Here is a 16,921-nt window from a genome sequence, read left to right as displayed (position 1 = left end):
CCTCCTCCATGCCCTGCTCATCGGTCACTAACATGAGGGGATTGGACGAGACCAGCCCATCTCCTGCTGTTCCTGGAAGCACCCAGAGGCTCCCCTCCTTCCCAAGACCCACCTGGGAGCTGGCGAAGATGCGGGTTCCTGGGCCCATCCCAGCCCTGCCCCTGTGTGCTCGGGTGGGCATGAGAACCAGTGATCCTACGGCCTCTTCTTCTCTTAATGTTTTGGATTCACCCAACCCAACACACACTTGCTGAGCGGTCAGGGGGAAGGGGCAGGGAGGGGACACCGGGGCTGGGACTTAGGCTCGGGGGGGGTGGAGGAGCTGCAGGGGAGGACACTGCAGGCAGGACAGCAGAGGTGAAGGTGTGAGGGCCAGAAGCAGCGTGGAGTTATCGGGGGACTGCAGGTGTGAAAGGGAGCCTCAGGTTCATCCCTCGGTGGGGGGGGGGGGGGGAGAGGGGGGTAGGTGTGGCCCAAAGCCTGTGCACAGGCGCCCCGAGACCCTGGTGTCTGCCGGACACACTTGGCCACTCCTTCCCAAGGTGGGAGTGAGGCTGCCAGCTGAGCCACCCCCAGCAGGACCACGGCTGTGTCCCTCTTCCCTGCCAGGATGGTCTCTGTGGTGACAGCTTTGTCTGGAATGTCTGCCACCCCAGCCATGGTAAAACCTGCTCAGAAGTGCTCCTCCTCCTCCTTCCATCCCCAGCTCAGCCGCTTCTCTGCATCGTCCTCAAGAAAGCCTCGCTCGCTCCCAGAGCAGAACCTGAGCGTCCAGACTCCTGCCCCTCTGGCTGCTCTGACGCAGGCCCTGCAGACAGGCCTGGGAGCTGTGACAGCGCCTGCCGCATCCCCTCCCGCCTTCCTCTGGAGCCAGGGGCAGCCTGCTCTCCCTCCCTTGCCACCATGACAGGCTGCCCATCACTCCACAGAGCCCGTCCTGGCCAGGAGCCCATGACATCATCTCTTGGGCAAGCTCGGTCTGTCAGGGTGGGGTCCCCACCAGGTGGAGGCTGGCACGTGTCTGGGCACCTGAGCCTGGGCAGGCCCGAGGGCGCAGGGAGGCAGCCACACAGCCAGGATCCTAAGGTCCCTGTCTTAGGATATTCCCAGTGTGCCCTGGGGCCATAGTCCTCCCTGATGGCTTGGGGCCTGGTCTCCACGAGGCAGGAATTCTGGTTAGTGACTGCACTGAACATTTATTTTTTTTATTTTTATTTTTTTAAATATACTTTATTGATTTTTTACAGAGAGGAAGGGAGAGAGATAGAGAGTTAGAAACATCGACGAGAGAGAAACATCGATCAGCTGCCTCCTGCACACACCCCCCCCACTGGGGAGGTGCCCGCAACCCAGGTACATGCCCTTGACCGGAATCGAACCTGGGACCTTTCAGTCCGCAGGCCGACGCTCTATCCACTGAGCCAAACCGGTTTCGGCAGCACTGAACATTTAGAGTTCAGGGCAGATGAGTTTTAGGAGGTGGAAGAGCAGAGAATTTGCTATGTACATGCCCCTCAGTACCAGTGGGTGGGAGAGCTGGCAGGTGACCCCGAAAGACAATGGGCCTTCCTGGCCTGTGAGGAAACAGCTGCTCCCACACTGGCCTCTGTCCCTCCAACAAGGTAAGCCCCTCCCAACCCCAGGGCCTTTGCTCGTGCTGTTCCCTCTGCCCAGAAGGCTCTCTCCTCCGATTCTCAGACTCCTTCAGGTCTCCGTCTCGTTCACATGTCACCTCCTCACAGGGGCCTTTCCCGGCATCTGTCCCACCTCTCGCTATCGCATTGCCCATTTTTTTGGCTGCAGAGCACGTGACCTGCTTTGAAGTTGCTGTATTTATCCACTTGGTTATGTGTTAATGGCTGGCCCCTGGCTGGCCACCTCCTGGTCACAGTCCTGTCCGACTTGGGTGTAATTATTTCTTTAAGCATCAGATCCCTGGTACCCGAGGTCCCCTGTTCCCTGGGTGCCCTGGCATTGGATCCGGGGAACTGGAGGACATTTCTGCCTGGAGCCTCGTGGTTAGTTTATCCTCTTAAGGTCTGGCATCTTCATGAAACCGAGGCAGCTCTCAACTCCTTTCTGTTCGCAGCCCCGTCTGCTAGACCTGGGCCTGTCTGCCTGTTCAGCGGAACCTTCCTGAGGCTCAGGGGCAGAGACCAGGTGTTTGTGGGGCCTGGCACGCTGGTGCCCGGTGGACCCCGCACAGCCTGGGTGCCGAGGAAGCTCAGGGGAAAGGAAGGCAGAGGAGGGCAGGACGGGCATGTGAGGGCTCCTAGGCACCCTGGGTCAGTGGTTTCACACCTTCTATTCTACCCAAACCCTGAAAGAAGCCCTCAACACCCCACCCCATATGTGCAGAGAAGCCCGGGGTGCAGCCCTGGGACCCTGCCTCAGTGGGAGCTGGAGTCCCCAGTGCTTGGCATGCCTCCCCCGAGGTGGGCCACAGAGGACAGGGCAGAGACCACCGATCAGAGACAGCGGTCCCATTTCACAGATGGGGAAGCTGAGGCCCTGACCCGGCGTGAGGGGCCCAGGCAGCATCGTGAACCCAGGGCCAGGCTGGCCAGTGCTACCCAGGGACCTAGCCACAGGCCCCTCTTCACTTCCGGTGGCCTTGCCTTCCCTGGCTCCTGTGTCCCTACAATGGACACAGCCTTTGCCTGGACCACAGAGGACTCTAAGGACCAGGTCCTGCCTCGTCTGGCTCCTGGGCTGACCCCAGGGGAGGAGCAGGCTGGGGAGGGAGGGTCAGGGGTCTCTGGGTGGGCAGCGGAGGTCTTGGGAACACTCAGCAGTCCCACCCGGTGGGCGGTCACTCACTTTCCTTAGGAGGGTCGCATACCCAGGGCCACGCTGGGACTCAGTCCCGTCTGCGGAATTTGGGGACAAGGCTGCTCCCACCTCGGGGAGTGGCAGCCCCGCAGCCCAGGTAAGTTCTGTGCTGAGCTCAGCGTGGGGCTGACTCACACGGCCTCTCCCAGGGCCCAGCGGAGTCTGGGCTGCAGGAGCCTGGTCTCCAGGGCTCCCACGAGGCAGCCCGGGCTCAGGGCCCTGTACACGTGAGGGCTAATGAGGGTGCCGCCCGCCTGGGGCCCGGCCTCCGCGGAGCCACAAGTGCCAGCTGGGGACCGCCCTCACCACGGGCGGGCCTGGCCCGGGCCTGCTGACTTGGGGTTTTGTCCTGTGCTGGGCTGGCCGCCCTCTGAGAGCAAGGTTTCTCCTGGGCACCAGGACTCCCTGGGGACAAGAGGCAGCTAAGGGCTAACTCCACACAACACCCAGACCACCTCAGCTTGCCGGTCCCGGGTCAAGGGAGTGGGTGGGGGGCTTCAGGGAAGACAGGGTGTGGGTACCACCTGCCACCGCCGTTGGCCCTGCAGCCATTGTGATGTCTGCCCCAGACTGTGGGCCCTGAAGGGCAGAGGCAGAACCGCCCAGCTCTGCCAGGGGTCACCAGAACCACATGCCTGGTCTTGGGGAGGGGCTCAGGGTGTGAGCCCTCTGAGCCAGGCCATCCCCTGAGGGGGAAGTGGAGTTGGGAGGGGGTGATGGATTGGGCCTCAGCCAGCCAGTCCTGAGTGAGATTCTGGGCTGACACCCACTGGCTGTAAGACAGACGTGGGCCAAGCATCTTCCCCGGTGGGGGCCTCAGTTTCATCTCCTGTGAAACGGGTGCACTGACCCTCACCATGAAGGGCTGTGTGAAGAGCCAGCACTTCACTAAGGGCTCTGGAAACTGGCAAGTGCTGTAAAAAACGGTGAGCTGGCTCGGCCGGCGGGGCTCAGTGGCTGAGCGTCGACCGAAGAACCAGGAGGTTATGGTTCGATTCCCAGTGGGGGCACGTGCCCAGGTTGTGGGCTTGATCCCCAGGAGGGGGTTGCAGGGGGCAGTGATCAATGATTCTCTCTCATCATTGATGTTTCTCTCTCTCTTTCTCCCTTTCTGTCTGAAATTAATGCAAATATATATATATATATATATTTTATTTTTTATTAAATTTTTATTGTTCAGATTACATTTGTTCCTCTTCCCCCCCCCATAACTCCCCTCCTTCCAGTTCCCGCCCCACCCTCCTCCCTCACTCCCCACCCACTGTCCTCATCCATAGGTGCACGATTTTTGTCCAGTCTCTTCCCGAATCTCCCATTCCCCTTTCCCCCCCAAGAATAGTCAGTCCATTCCCTTTCTATGTCCCTGATTCATTATAATCACCAGTTCATTCTGTACATCAGATTATTTATTCACTTGATTCTTAGATTCACTTGTTGATAGATGCATGTTTGTTGTTCACAATTTGTATCTTTACCTTTTTCTTCTTCCTCTTCTTAAAGGATACCGTTCAGCATTTCATATAATACTGGTTTAGTGGTGATGAACTCCTTTAGCTTTTCCTTGTCTGTGAAGCTCTTTATCTGACCTTCAATTCTGAATGATAGCTTTGCTGGATAAAGTAATCTTGGTTGTAGGTTCTTGGTATTCAGCACTTTGAATATTTCTTGCCATTCCCTTCTGGCCTGCAAAGTTTCTGTTGAGAAATCAGCTGACAGTCGTATGGGTATTCCCTTGTAGGTAATTGAGTCTCTTTCTCTTGCTGCTTTTAAGATTCTCTCTTTGTCTTTTGCTCTTGGCATTTTAATTATGATGTGTCTTAGTGTGGTCCTCTTTGGATTCCTTTTGTTTGGGGTTCTCTGCGCTTCTTGGACCTGTAAGTCCATTTCTTTCACCAGGTGGGGGAAGTTTTCTGCCATTATTTCTTGAAATAGGTTTTCAATATCTTGCTGTCTCTCATCTTCTGGCACCCCAATAATTCTGATATTAGTCCGCTTGAAACTGTCCTAGAGGCTCCTTACACTATCTTCACACTTTCGGATTCTTTTTTCATTTTGCTTTTCCAGTTGGGTGTTTTTTGTCAAATCTTTGGTTTGATTCTTGTGCTCCTCTGGTCTGCTATTGGGTATAATATTCTTTATTTCAGTCCGTGTATGCTTACTTTCTAATTTCTTTATCGTAGCATCGAGGGTCTCATTAGTTTTCGTGAGGCTCTGCTCAAGTTTATAGCAAGCCCTCAAAATTGCGATTTTTAGCTCCATATCCTCCATTTCTGTCATGTTTTTTTGTCTCCGCATCTTTTATGCTTTCTTGGTGCACCCGCTTGTGGTCTTTGTGCGCAGTCTTGTTCTAGCCAAGCCTTAATTGTTGTAGTTAACACTAGAGGGATTTGACCACCAGGCCGACTGGCTGTAGGAATCAGCTGTGTGGAAAACTTCAGTCCTCTGGGGAGGCGCTAATCCAGCCTTTGCCTGAGGCGATCGGCAAATGGCTCTGCGCAGGGCTTGGGCGGAGCGGGCTCAACAGGGCGGGGGGAGGGAGCAGCTATGGCTGCTCTCAGTCCATCCCCAGGGGCTCTGCCTCTCTGTCCCAGCGACCGCTGCAAACCTCGGAGGGACCGTAGCCAGACAGTCCCGCTTCTCCCGTTTGAGTCTGGGTCCCTAGAGACTCGCCCGGATCTGTAGCCCAGAGTCTGAGACTCACTCTTGATTGAAAACGACAACCGCGCCCTCAGCCACCAGCCCGCTTTGCGCGCGCACCGCCGCACCACCGTACCTTTAAATTTTCCACACTGCGCCTCCTCTAAGCCTCGTAATGCTGTTGTTTTTCCTTCTAGTTGAAGAGTCTCTCCTCAGCCAGCCTTCCTGTGGTTCTGGGTGATGTCCGTTCCGTCTTTTAGTTGTATTTTTGAAGTGGTTGTTCGAGGCAGCAAACTCCGGTGTTTACCTATGCCGCCATCTTGGTTTCTCCAGTCTATATATATATTTTTTAAATGGTAAGCTGTTTTATTATCTGCCACAGGCAGGCAGATCACTCCCACTTCCTGAGTTCCCCCCGGGGAGACCGAGGGCCCTGCGAGGCCACAAGCCGGCAGGAGCAGAGGGCTGGTGCACAGCCTGCAGGGGGACGGGCCTGTCGTCCCTCCCCCAGGAGAGCCTGTCCACTGAGGCTGAGGACTCCTGGGCCTGGAGGTTCCCTCTGGGGAAGCTCATCAGCAGACAAGGAGTCCTCCTCAGGACGCCATCGTCGTCTTCTTCTTCTTCTTCTAGTTCTTCTTTTTCTAGTTCTCCTCCTCCTCCTCCTTCTTCTTTTAAATTGATTCAGAGAGGAAGGGAGAGGGAAAGAGAGATAGAAACACCAATGATGAGAGACTCATTGATTGGCTGCCTCCTGCACGCCCCCTACTGGGGATCGAGCCTGCAATGTGGGCATGTGCCCTTGACCAGAATCGAACCCGGGACCCTTCAGTCTGCAGTCTGATGCTCTATCCACCGAGCGAGGGCCCTCCTCAGGACGTCTTAGAGGACACATGGCCAAGAGCTTGGGGTCTGCTTTGAACTTTGGCTTTGCTACTTCCTGGTAAGCAGAGTCCATGGGTAACAGTGACCCACAGGGCAGTCAGGGCTGAGCCAGGGGTGAGGGTGACCTGGCGTGGGCATCAGAGCCCAGAGGAGAGAAGGGTGTCCACAAGGGGGAGAGGCCTACAGGGGTGTGGAGGGCGCCCAGGTGGAGGGGTCGACACCCCTGTTTGTGTGGGGGGAGGTGGCAGTAGTGGGAGATTGGTTACATAAACGAAGGTGATTTAATTGATAATCAGGTTAAGGATAAAGAAGCCAGATTTTCACATCAGAGAAGGGGGTTACAGACATGCAACAGGAGAGAACAAAAATGAAGCCTGTGTGCACGCATGGTTATCAGTGTGAGAGAGACAGAAACGTAAGGGTGTAAATGTGTGTGTTTTGTATTTACCATCTAGTGTGTGTGCGTGCGCGTGCGTGTGTGTGTGTGTGTGTGTGTATGAAATCACATGCATTCCTATCCCCGCCCCCTGCTCTGTGTCCAGAGAGGGCCTGGGAGCGGCAACACCCCATGGCAGTGGGCACACTTCGCACCGGATCTTGGCGTCTATGCACCATTCTCCACCACAGGAACCAGGGCTCGTTGGGGACATGGCTGATTCTAGGACCAAGGCAGGGAGAGGTCCAGGTGAAGCTGGAACATCTTGTGCCAGAAAGTAAGGAAACGTCAAAGAATGATGGAGACGTGCCACAGAGCCCCACAACCACTCGAAGGGCCTGCCACTGGCCGTCGTGGGACAGTGTGAACATTAACATAAATGAGGGCAGTAGCCCTAGCCCAGCCGTGGGCAAACTACGGCCCGCGGGCTGGATTCGGCCCATTTGAAATGAATAAAACTAAAAAAAAAAAAAGACCGTACCCTTTTATGTAATGATGTTTGCTTTGAATTTATATTAGTTCACACAAACACTCCATCCATGCTTTTGTTCCGGCCCTCCGGTCCAGTTTAAGAACCCATTGTGGCCCTCGAGTCAAAAAGTTTGCCCACCCCTGCCCTAGCCGGTGTGGCTCAGTGGATAGAGCATCAGCCTGCGGACTGAAGGGTCCCGGGTTCTATTCCAGTCAAGGGCACATGCCCAGGTTGCAGGCTCGATCCCTAGTACAGGGCGTGCAGGAGGCAGCCAATCAATGATTCTCATCATTGATGTTTCTTTCTCTCTCTCCCTCTTGAAATCAATAAAAATATATTTTTAAAAATACATAAATCAATAAACGAGGGCAGTAGAGGATTGTAAGCTGTTGAATACAATCAGAAACCACGAGTCCATCTGCTACAGGTAAGTAAGTGGAGAAATGGAAAGTGTGGTGGGGAAGAGGGTATTTACATAGTCTCAGAGTACTTATTAATGACAAAGGGAGAGAGTAGGCTGACAGCGGAGAAACCTGCTGAACGCCACCTTAATCAAGCGACCTAGTTTGACATCAGCAACAGATTCAAAGCCCAGTAGGTGCCACCGGGGATAGTCCTGTCACAGATGAGCTGAGCCACGAAGGGACGTCAGCCAAACCCAAATTCTACAAAACAACTGACCCGAAATCTTCAGAAGTGTCGAGGCCGTGCAAGGAGGTCTGGGGAGCCTGTCCAGACTGAGAAGTCCTGGCAAGGGCGTGAGCTGGGTCCTTGGGCACTAAAGGGCATTGCTGGGAGAGCGGGCACACCCTGCCCCAGGCCGTGGGGCGGAAGGTGGCCGTGTATCCAGGCTAAGTTCCTGATCTGGTGGTTTTGCTGTGGTTGTGCAGGGAAATGTCCTGAGTGCCAAACACAAACACTAAAAAATGTGGAATGATGGGTATCAGGTCAGCAACTCATTCTCTAGTGGTTTCAGGAAAAACAAAACAAAACAAAACAATCCTTGGAGTATTCTATGTGCAGATTTTCTCCAGGTCTGACATTGTTTGAAAAGGTTAAAAACCATCAGTATGAAAGCAAAGAAATAGAACGCACAACAGCAAAAGAATTCTGATGATGAGACGGTCTGCGTGCAGCACGTGGGCCAATCCTGATATAGTATGTGCTCACCTAATGGCCGTAATTCCACTGCAGCTCCTGGTCTTGTCCCCTCTTCCTGCCCATCCCTGTCACGTCCCTCCCTGCTCAAAAGTTGCCTCCTCCAGGAAGTCTTCCATGAAAATGTCATGTGTATTAGGGACGGAGGTCGTCTGGCCTTTCCCAGATCCTGGCCTCCAGCTGTGTTTTTAATTCACAATTGCTTGCAGCACAGGAAGTACAGGAGGAGGGTGGACTGGACAAAACCCCTGTCCCCAAGCTCTCCTCTTGCCCGAACCTTCCAGCATCCTCTGCTCTGGGTGTCCGCCCCTTTCCTCCAAGCAGGCTTCTTCCCGGAAATCAAGGTAAGGCTGCTCCCAGAGTCACAGCAAATCTGCTTCCTTGAGTCCATCCCGGTGGTTCTCAGCCTTGGCTGCACATGAGAATCACCCGGGAATCTTTTTAAAATCCTGATTTCTGGTCCTCATCCTCCGGAAATTCTGTTTCTTTGTTATGGGGTGGGGCCACAACATTAGTAAAGAAACAGAATTTCCAGAGGATGAGGCCCAGAAATCAGGATTTTAAAAAGATTCCCAGGTGATTCTAATGTGCAGCCAAGGTTGCGAACCACTGGTCCATCCCCTGCCTGTTGGCTGGGCTGTGCTTACACTGGCTCGGTGAGAGTGGCCCTTATCTTCTTTCTACATTTTCAGGGGACATGGTTTCATAAGCACGCATCATGCAATCCTTGCAGGCTGGGCCGCCCCAGCCGCATCCGGCATCCACTCGCTGCCTGCTCGCTCTCTCGCTCACACGGTTGCCGGTGATGGGAGCTGGGGTGGTGTAGGTCAGCAACTTATTCTCAGCACCTACAGGGCCCATGCTCCATGCCAGGCTCTGGGCCGGGTGCTTTCCCGTACTCACTCACGTATGCTCACAGAGTGTGACGAGGCAGCCACGGTCACACGCCCATTTCACAGATGAGAAAACGGAGGCTTGGAGAGGCTGTGCTGTCTCCGTGGAGAGCTGTCAGCACTGGGTGGGCATTTCCCGTCCTTGCATTTGCCTGTTTCATCCCCGCAGCAACTATGTGAGGTCAAATTACTTTCTCCACCTGTTAGGGGGCCTGAAACTCACACAATTTGGGGTTGGGGGACTCTAATAGGAGAATACAAAATGCCGTAACTTGCAAATCGTACAGAACACATGAGCACGTGGGTCCATTGCTAGGGGCCCTCCCAGGCCTTGGGGGTCTTGAAGCTTAAGCTTCCTCCGTAAGTCACCCTGTGCTCAGAGAGGGGGGTGCCTTGTCCCGGGTCCCTCAGCTCAGGAGGAATGTTAGACCCAAGTTCCCAGGGAACCTTCCCTCTCCGTGTCCTCTCCTTGTCCCTTTCTGAACCTTCCACATTCTCCAGGTGGGCTGGGCCAGGTGAGGGCGGGGCTCTGTCTGGCTTTGGGGTGGGTGGGGCAGGTTAGAAATCCCGGCTGGACTGGCCTTCAGAATTACCGTGGGAGCTTGGGAGGAATGCATGTTCCTGGGCCCTCAGCCCCCCATGCAGAGCACGTGGTTCTGGGGCAGGGCCTGGGAATCTGTACTTTTAAGAGGTCCCCCGGTGAGACCGATGAGGTCACCCCTTTGGGACACACTGCTCCTGGACACCCCCTCCTGCCCCTGGGCCTGGCACTGTGGCTGAGGTCTGTATTAACATGCTGAGGGCTGAGCAGACCTCACTCCTCAGGCATGCAATTAGCAGCCCCAAGAACAATACCCTTGTTTTAATCATTACAGCTGGGAGCCTGCCTGGTAATTTGCTGCTTTTACTGCAGTAACAAGCTCTGGCTTGGGAACAGGGAGGAGCTGTTTCCTTTCATCCAGGCATTCCCAAACACCTGCTCAGGGGAGCTGGGAGAGGCAGACAGACACCTAGCGGTGTCCGGGGCAATCTGGGAAGGCTTCCTGGAGGAAGTGGCTGCTGGATGTCTACTGGCAGGACCCAGAAAGGGGCTGGAATTTGGCCTGGTGCTGGGACCAAATATAATGGTAGACAGATGGCATGGACACTGTCCATGCCTGGGAGTGGGGTGTCGCAGTCTGTCAGAGACAACTAAGTAGGGAAGTCACTCTACCGAGATGGCAAATATGGTCAAGAGAGGCCTCAACTCATCTGGGGTGAGCAGAGGTCACAGCAAGCTCCCTGGGAGATGATGCCTCCATTGAGCCCTGAAAGGTGAGTCGAGGTGGGCCAGGTGAAGGGGTGCACCCTTCACTAGTGACTGGTGCAGGTGGCGAACTGTCAGAAGACTCACTCACTCAGGGCACAGTAGGTTGGAGGAAGGCTTCGGAAGCTCACGCCCCCTGCAGGGGCGGGGCGGCTCGGGAGGTGGGACTGGACTCGGGTCTTTCATGAAAAAGGGAACGTGAGTCCCAGTGCGAAGCCACAATTCTCCCAGACGCAGCAGCTCGGGAATCCCCGTCACGTGGTGCCAACGACCATCCATCGGATGCTCATACCTAACAGGCTGCCCCTCCCTCCATTCCTCGGCCCTGAGGGTCACACTCCACTGCTTTCCCATTGGCATCGGCTTCTCGGGAGCATCCCTGTGTTCTGTTCGCAGAATTCCCACGCAGCCCTTCCCCGCCCCCCCGGTCTGCCCTCAGGGATTTGGGGGGACCCTCCAGTCTGCTCTGTAAATGGATCAGCTCCAGGCGAGTCAGCTGCTCCTCGTGTGGCCGTGGTGGCGGGCGAGGGTCCAGTCTGGCTCTGCCTCTTCCCTCGGCCTGGCTTGGGCTCACCTCTCTGGGCCTCAGGGGCTCCCGGGACAGGGATGCAGTAGTGCCCCCCCTGCTGCTGCTGTGAGGGTGACGTGAGTTAATGTGTGGCAGGTGCATAGCACAGGCAGGGGCTCCATCAGTGTCAGCTCAGACCAGGGGTCCTCAAACTTTTTAAACAGGGGGCCAGTTCACTGTCCCTCAGACCGTTGGAGGGCCGGACTATAGTTTAAAAAAAAACTATGAACAAATTTCTATGCACACTGCACATATCTTATTTTGAAGTAAAAAAACAAAATGGGAACAAATACAATATTTGTATTTGCATGTGGCCCTCGGGCTGTAGTTTGAGGACCCCTGGCTCAGACGGTGGAGAGTGACCTTGTCTTGTTGCCTCTCGAGGTCTTTGTGGAATCTAACGAGACAAAGGCAGGAAAATGGTTTACAAACTGAATTGTGGGGTGGGCATTGCTGTCACTCTTCTATGATGATTTTAAAACAATGCGGCATTGGCCTAACCTGCTCCTGGGAGCAGAGGAGGCCCGGGGCCCAGGGCCATCCCGCAGGGACACTGGAGGCATTGTCCTCTGCAGTCACAGGTGGCTCTGCTGGTGGCTGTCATTCTCCCCCAGCCTGGCTCCTGGCCGAGCCACCGCAGGGCCGTCCCCACACCCCATTTCCTCATCAGGGTGAGGTCCTGGTCAGCGGAGGGGCTTTCTGACAGGGCCTGGGCGATGGTGGGAGCCGGCCTCACAGGTCCCCAGTCTCCCCTCTGAACCCCAGGACCCTGGGTGCCGCCTCACCTGGTGGTCCAGGTTTCCCTGGACGTTTCCCTGGACCGGGAGCCGGGAGCTGCACTGGGCTCATGCGGACTCAGTGGCTTGGACAGAGACGGAAGGAGAATGGGGGCTCCTGGAGCCCCCTCGGAGGGGGAGGGGCGGAGGGCGAGGGTCCTGCCCCCCTGTGGCCCCAGCATCTCTACTTGGACCTGATTTACAATTGGAGTCCACTTGAGACTTTTCAAAAGCCTTTTGTTCTAGCCCGGCCCTCGGGAACGGTGGGGCTGACTTTCTCACGCTGGCCACCCCCTCAGCCCACCCACCACCCCGAGCCACAGCCCTGGGCACCGCAGGCCTGACTCACCCACCTGCCGAGGCTGTGCATCTGAGCCACGAGGAAGACACCTCCGCTGGGTTCCCGGGGCCTCCGACTGGGGTGGCACAAGGAACGCTCAGAGGGGCTGCCTCTTCCCGGGTCATGACCCAGCTGTGCCCAGGTGTTTGGAGGTCACCCAGGGGCTCCTCCCACACCCTGCCCTGGCTGAGGGCGGCAGTAACCACGGTTTATTCTATGCGGGCTCTGGGCCAAGCGTTTCCCCGCAGTCCTTTGCTTATCCTCCTCGCCTCCAGGAGCCAGCAGTGTGGACCAATGGTTCAGCCAGGGGCTCTGGAGCCTGGTGGTCCAGGTTTGAATCCCAGCCATGCCACCTATCAGCTGTGTGATCCTGGGCAAGTTACTCAGCCTCTCTGTGCCTCAACTCTGCTCCTATAAAATTGGGCTGCTGCATCACAGACTCTTGAGAGGAGGTAACACACAGAAAGGGCTCAGAACAACAATGCCCAGCCCATGGCGAGGTGCTCTGTAATGCTAGCGTTGTTATCATTCCCATTTCACAGATGGCACCACCGAGGCTCAGAGGGGGTGAGTAACTTGTGTAGAGCACATGGCTGAGTAAGCCTGGTCTGTGTGATTGAAGAATCAATGGCCCATTTTATTGCCACTGGAAGTAACTCCCTGTGTCACCTGAATGCTTTCGGCCACTGGAACCAGCTAGGGCCTGGGGGTTCCACAGGAGGCAAAAGTATAAGGAATCTGACTGGCCTTCAATCCAGTCACACACTTTAGAGGAGACCCTAGAGGCGATCGGTATGTGCACTGCCCAGTATGGTAGCCAGTAACCATGTGGCTGTGGAACCCGGGAACACAGTTTAACTTGAGATGTGCTCCGGGTGTAAAAAAAATACACAAAAAACATTGCATTTGGAAGACAGCACAGAGTATGTAAAATCTCACTAGCACTTTTTTATATTGGCTACTTGGTGAACTGATGATATTCTGAACATTTGGGGTTAAATACCATATTATTCACACTAATTTCAGCCCGGCCAGTGTGGCTCAGTGGTTGAGCATCAGCCATGGACCAGGAGGTCATGGTTCTGTTCCCAGTTGGGGCACATGCCTGGGGTTCAGGCTCAATCCCCAGTGTGGGGTATGCAGGAGGCAGCCAATCCATGATTCTCTTTCATCAGTGATGTTTCTCTCTCTCTCCCTCTCCCTTCCTCTCTCTGAAATCAATAAAAACATATTAAAAATACTCTTAAAACTAATTTCACCTGTGATGCTCAACTTTTTCTGTGGCTGCTAGAATGTTTGTGACCCACATGATGTCTCTGTTGGACACGCTGACCTAGGCCGGTCCAAGCAGACCTCGGAGCTACCCGGTCCAGGCCACTGCGATCAAGTGGTTATTGCAATGAATCGGGTGGAAATCTTTTGCTGCTGGAGGGTCTTTCTTCATCTGTAAAACACGCAACACCTGTGACGCTCAACAAAGGGGCGCGCGATAAAGCGAAGCATGCTGTGCCCCGTTTTACAGACGAGGAAAACGAGGCTCCGAGTGCGATTCGCTTTAGCTGCGGGGTGTTGCTGGCAGGGCTGGGCCTCGAGGTCCCCTCCAGGGCTCCTCCAGGAGCCGAGCCGGGCCGCACGCTAAGGAAATGCTGCGTCCGTGTCACTGTGGCTCTGTCTGTCCCTCGCCCACGGCCCCTTCCCGCTGCGCCACCTCCCCGCCACGCACCTCTGCCCAGACTGTGATGTCAGAGAATCCCCCACCAGAACTTCCTAAGAGGCTCCCTGACCCGCCCACCAGTGTGAACTGTTCTGGACAGAAAACCCATCTCTGCTCTCCAAGATTCCTGGCGGAGGCTCTGTCCTGCCTCCTGCTTCACTTGCTCCAGCCTCCGACGCTCTCTGACCCAAGTCTTCCTGGCGTCTAACCCGCATCCCTCATGCTGCAGCGTGCGCCTCCTTCCCCTTGTGCTGGCTCCTACGGGTTTTCTCAAGGACCAGCCTGGGTGCAGGTTCTGTAAAAGCAGCATGGAGCCTGCTGGCTGGGGTGAGCCCTTAGCAGAGGCCGGCTCCCTGATGGTGGCTGCTAGACCCCCCTCCCCCGAGCATCCCGGAGATGTTATAACATAGGGGTGCCCTCGCCCTGTGCTCTCCTGAGCCCTCCCTGGGCCTCCACAGGAAGAAAGGAAGCCACCTTCTCTAGGCCCCGTAGGCAGCAGCGTGGGCCCTGCCTGTCAGACATTCGGGGTAAGAGATGTTTCCCCGCCTTGCCCACGACGCACCTGCAACGGCCTTAGGAAACGAGCCTTCCCTCCCGATGTGCACTGTGTTTCACTCTTCTCTGCCTCGTTCTATTTAAACACGCTGCTCATGGTCCCCTAACTCATTCCACACCCCACTGACGGGAACCACCTGCAGAGTGGACGGCACTGGTCCAGGGGACGGGCTCTCGGCCCCGGAGACCTGTTCCTGTTTGTCAGGGAGCGTCTCCGTCCTGAGCCTGCAGGGCTGCGGGGAGGCTGGGGGTGCGGGAGGGGCCTGCTGGGCTGCGGGGAGGCTGGGGGTGCGGGAGGGACAGCCGCACACCAGGAAGCAGAGGCCGCTGTTGGCTGTTATCCTTGTTATCGGCACAGATGCGCCCACTTGGGGATGAGGGAGGGCGGCGTCTCCTCTGGCCCCGCTGCGGGAGCGCCCAGGACGGACGTCTAGGATGGACCTGTCCCCGCCCAGCAGCCCCAGCATCACCTGAGACAGCCACCCCTTCAGGTGAGCGCCGCCCCCCAGCTTGCGTCCTTTTATGTGTGAGCGCACCTTGTTCGAGGGGTGACTCAGGTCCCCACGGCTTTGGACAGATGAGTTTGTCAGAGTCTCTCCCAACCCGGACAGACAGGAGGGAAGAAAAGTGGGGGGGAGGGGGTTAGGGGAGAGGATGTGTCTGGAAGTGGGGGGGGGTGGTAAGGAGTTGGTGGGAGACCTGGAAGGTCTTTCTGGAGACCCGGACACAATCTCTGGCCTGTGCCCTCCTGGCCCAGTAGCCCCAGTCCCCCCACGAAAGGGCCCCCCACTCTCTGGAGTGGGCTTGGGTCAGTCTCCTCACCTCTCTGAGCCTCAGTTTCCTGATCTGCAATGAGGTGGCACTCGCCACCCACTGGGTGGGGTGTGAAGTTTCAAGGACGCGCTGCCTGTGGAGCACTCCACACCGTTGCCAGCGCGGCAGGACCCAGTGCATCTCAGCTCCCCTTCCCAGCCCGGCTCTCCCTACAGACCATTTGAAACCCAGGTGTGGGGAAGAGATCTGCCGAATGAGGCAGAGGGTTCCCCATCACTGGGAGCGTCCCAAAGAGGGTCGGAGAACCAACCTCGCTATAGAAGAGATTGAGGCTATCTTGGCTCCGGGCACTGAGTAGGGCCTTCACGCATGTGTGTTGAGTCAATGAGCAATGTGCCGCCTGCGCCGGGAAGGAGGTGGTGGTAGAATCCTGCTGGAACTCGGCTGCACGTCAGAATCACCTGGGGAACTTCAACAAGGTGGGAGCCCGGCCCAGCTGGCATGGCTCAGTGGTTGAGCGTCAGCCTATGAACTAGGAGGTCACAGTTCAATTCCCGGTCAGGGCACATACCTGGGTTGCGGGCTCGATCCCCACTGTGGGGGGTGTGCAGGAGGCAGCTGATCAATAATTCTCTCATCATTGATGTTTCTGTCCCTCTCTTCCTTTCCCTTCCTCTCTGAAATCAATAAAAACATATTTAAAAAGATACATGGGTGCCTGCCCCGCCCCTCTCCCCCCATGGATGCTGACTTAATTGGTCTGAGGTGCACCTGGCCATTGGTAATTTTATTTTTTTTTAAAGGAATGTTTTAACAGTATCTTAATATTTATTCACATTTCACATATCATCGACATTTTGGGTAAAAGTACATTTCCCCAAAGACACACCTCCCCCCATTTTTTAAATTTTTGGTTAATCCTCACTTGAGGATATTTTTCCATGATTTTTAGAGCGAGTGGAAGGGACAGGGAGAGACAGAGAGAGAGAAACATCGATGTGAGAGAGACACAGCAATTGGTTGCCTCCTATACGTGCCCCGACCAGAGCCAGGATGGAGCCTGCAACCGAGATACATGCCCTGACCGGAATCGAACCCAGGACCCTTCAGTCTGTGGGCTGGTGTGCTATCCACTGGTGGGCTAGGGCCATTGGTAATTTTAAAAGCTCTCCAGGTGATCCCACATGCAGCCACGCTTGAGAACTAGAGCACCGGGTTCCCTTCTAACTCCAAGATGATAAGATCTTGCTATAAAGTCATTTACACTTTAGTATAAATTTAAGTCAGCTACCTCAGACACTATGTGGCTGGAAATGCTATCTCAGAGTCAGGGAAGAGCTGGGTCGTCTTTATAAGAAGCAGAAGCGATTCAGCATGAGTCGGCTAAGCCTGATGCCGACGGCGAATGGTCCTCCAGCACCCGCGTAAGTGGGGCAAAGGGCTCGCCACACACCCGGGTGCAGGGCTGCTGGGCCTGCAGCACCAAAACAGGCACCTCCAGTTCGATGGGAAGGGCCCAGCCGCTGACTCGGCCAGTTCCCAGCCAGATGGCAGAGCCAGCCCTTGTCCTCAGGGGGC

The sequence above is a fragment of the Myotis yumanensis genome, unplaced genomic scaffold (genome assembly GCF_028538775.1).
Source record: "Myotis yumanensis isolate MYYU_CA2020_CCGP unplaced genomic scaffold, mMyoYum1.0.hap1 SCAF_2, whole genome shotgun sequence".
NCBI lineage: Eukaryota > Metazoa > Chordata > Mammalia > Chiroptera > Vespertilionidae > Myotis > Myotis yumanensis.
The sequence above is the reverse complement of the archived record's forward strand: the minus strand, read 5'-3'. Positions refer to the sequence as shown.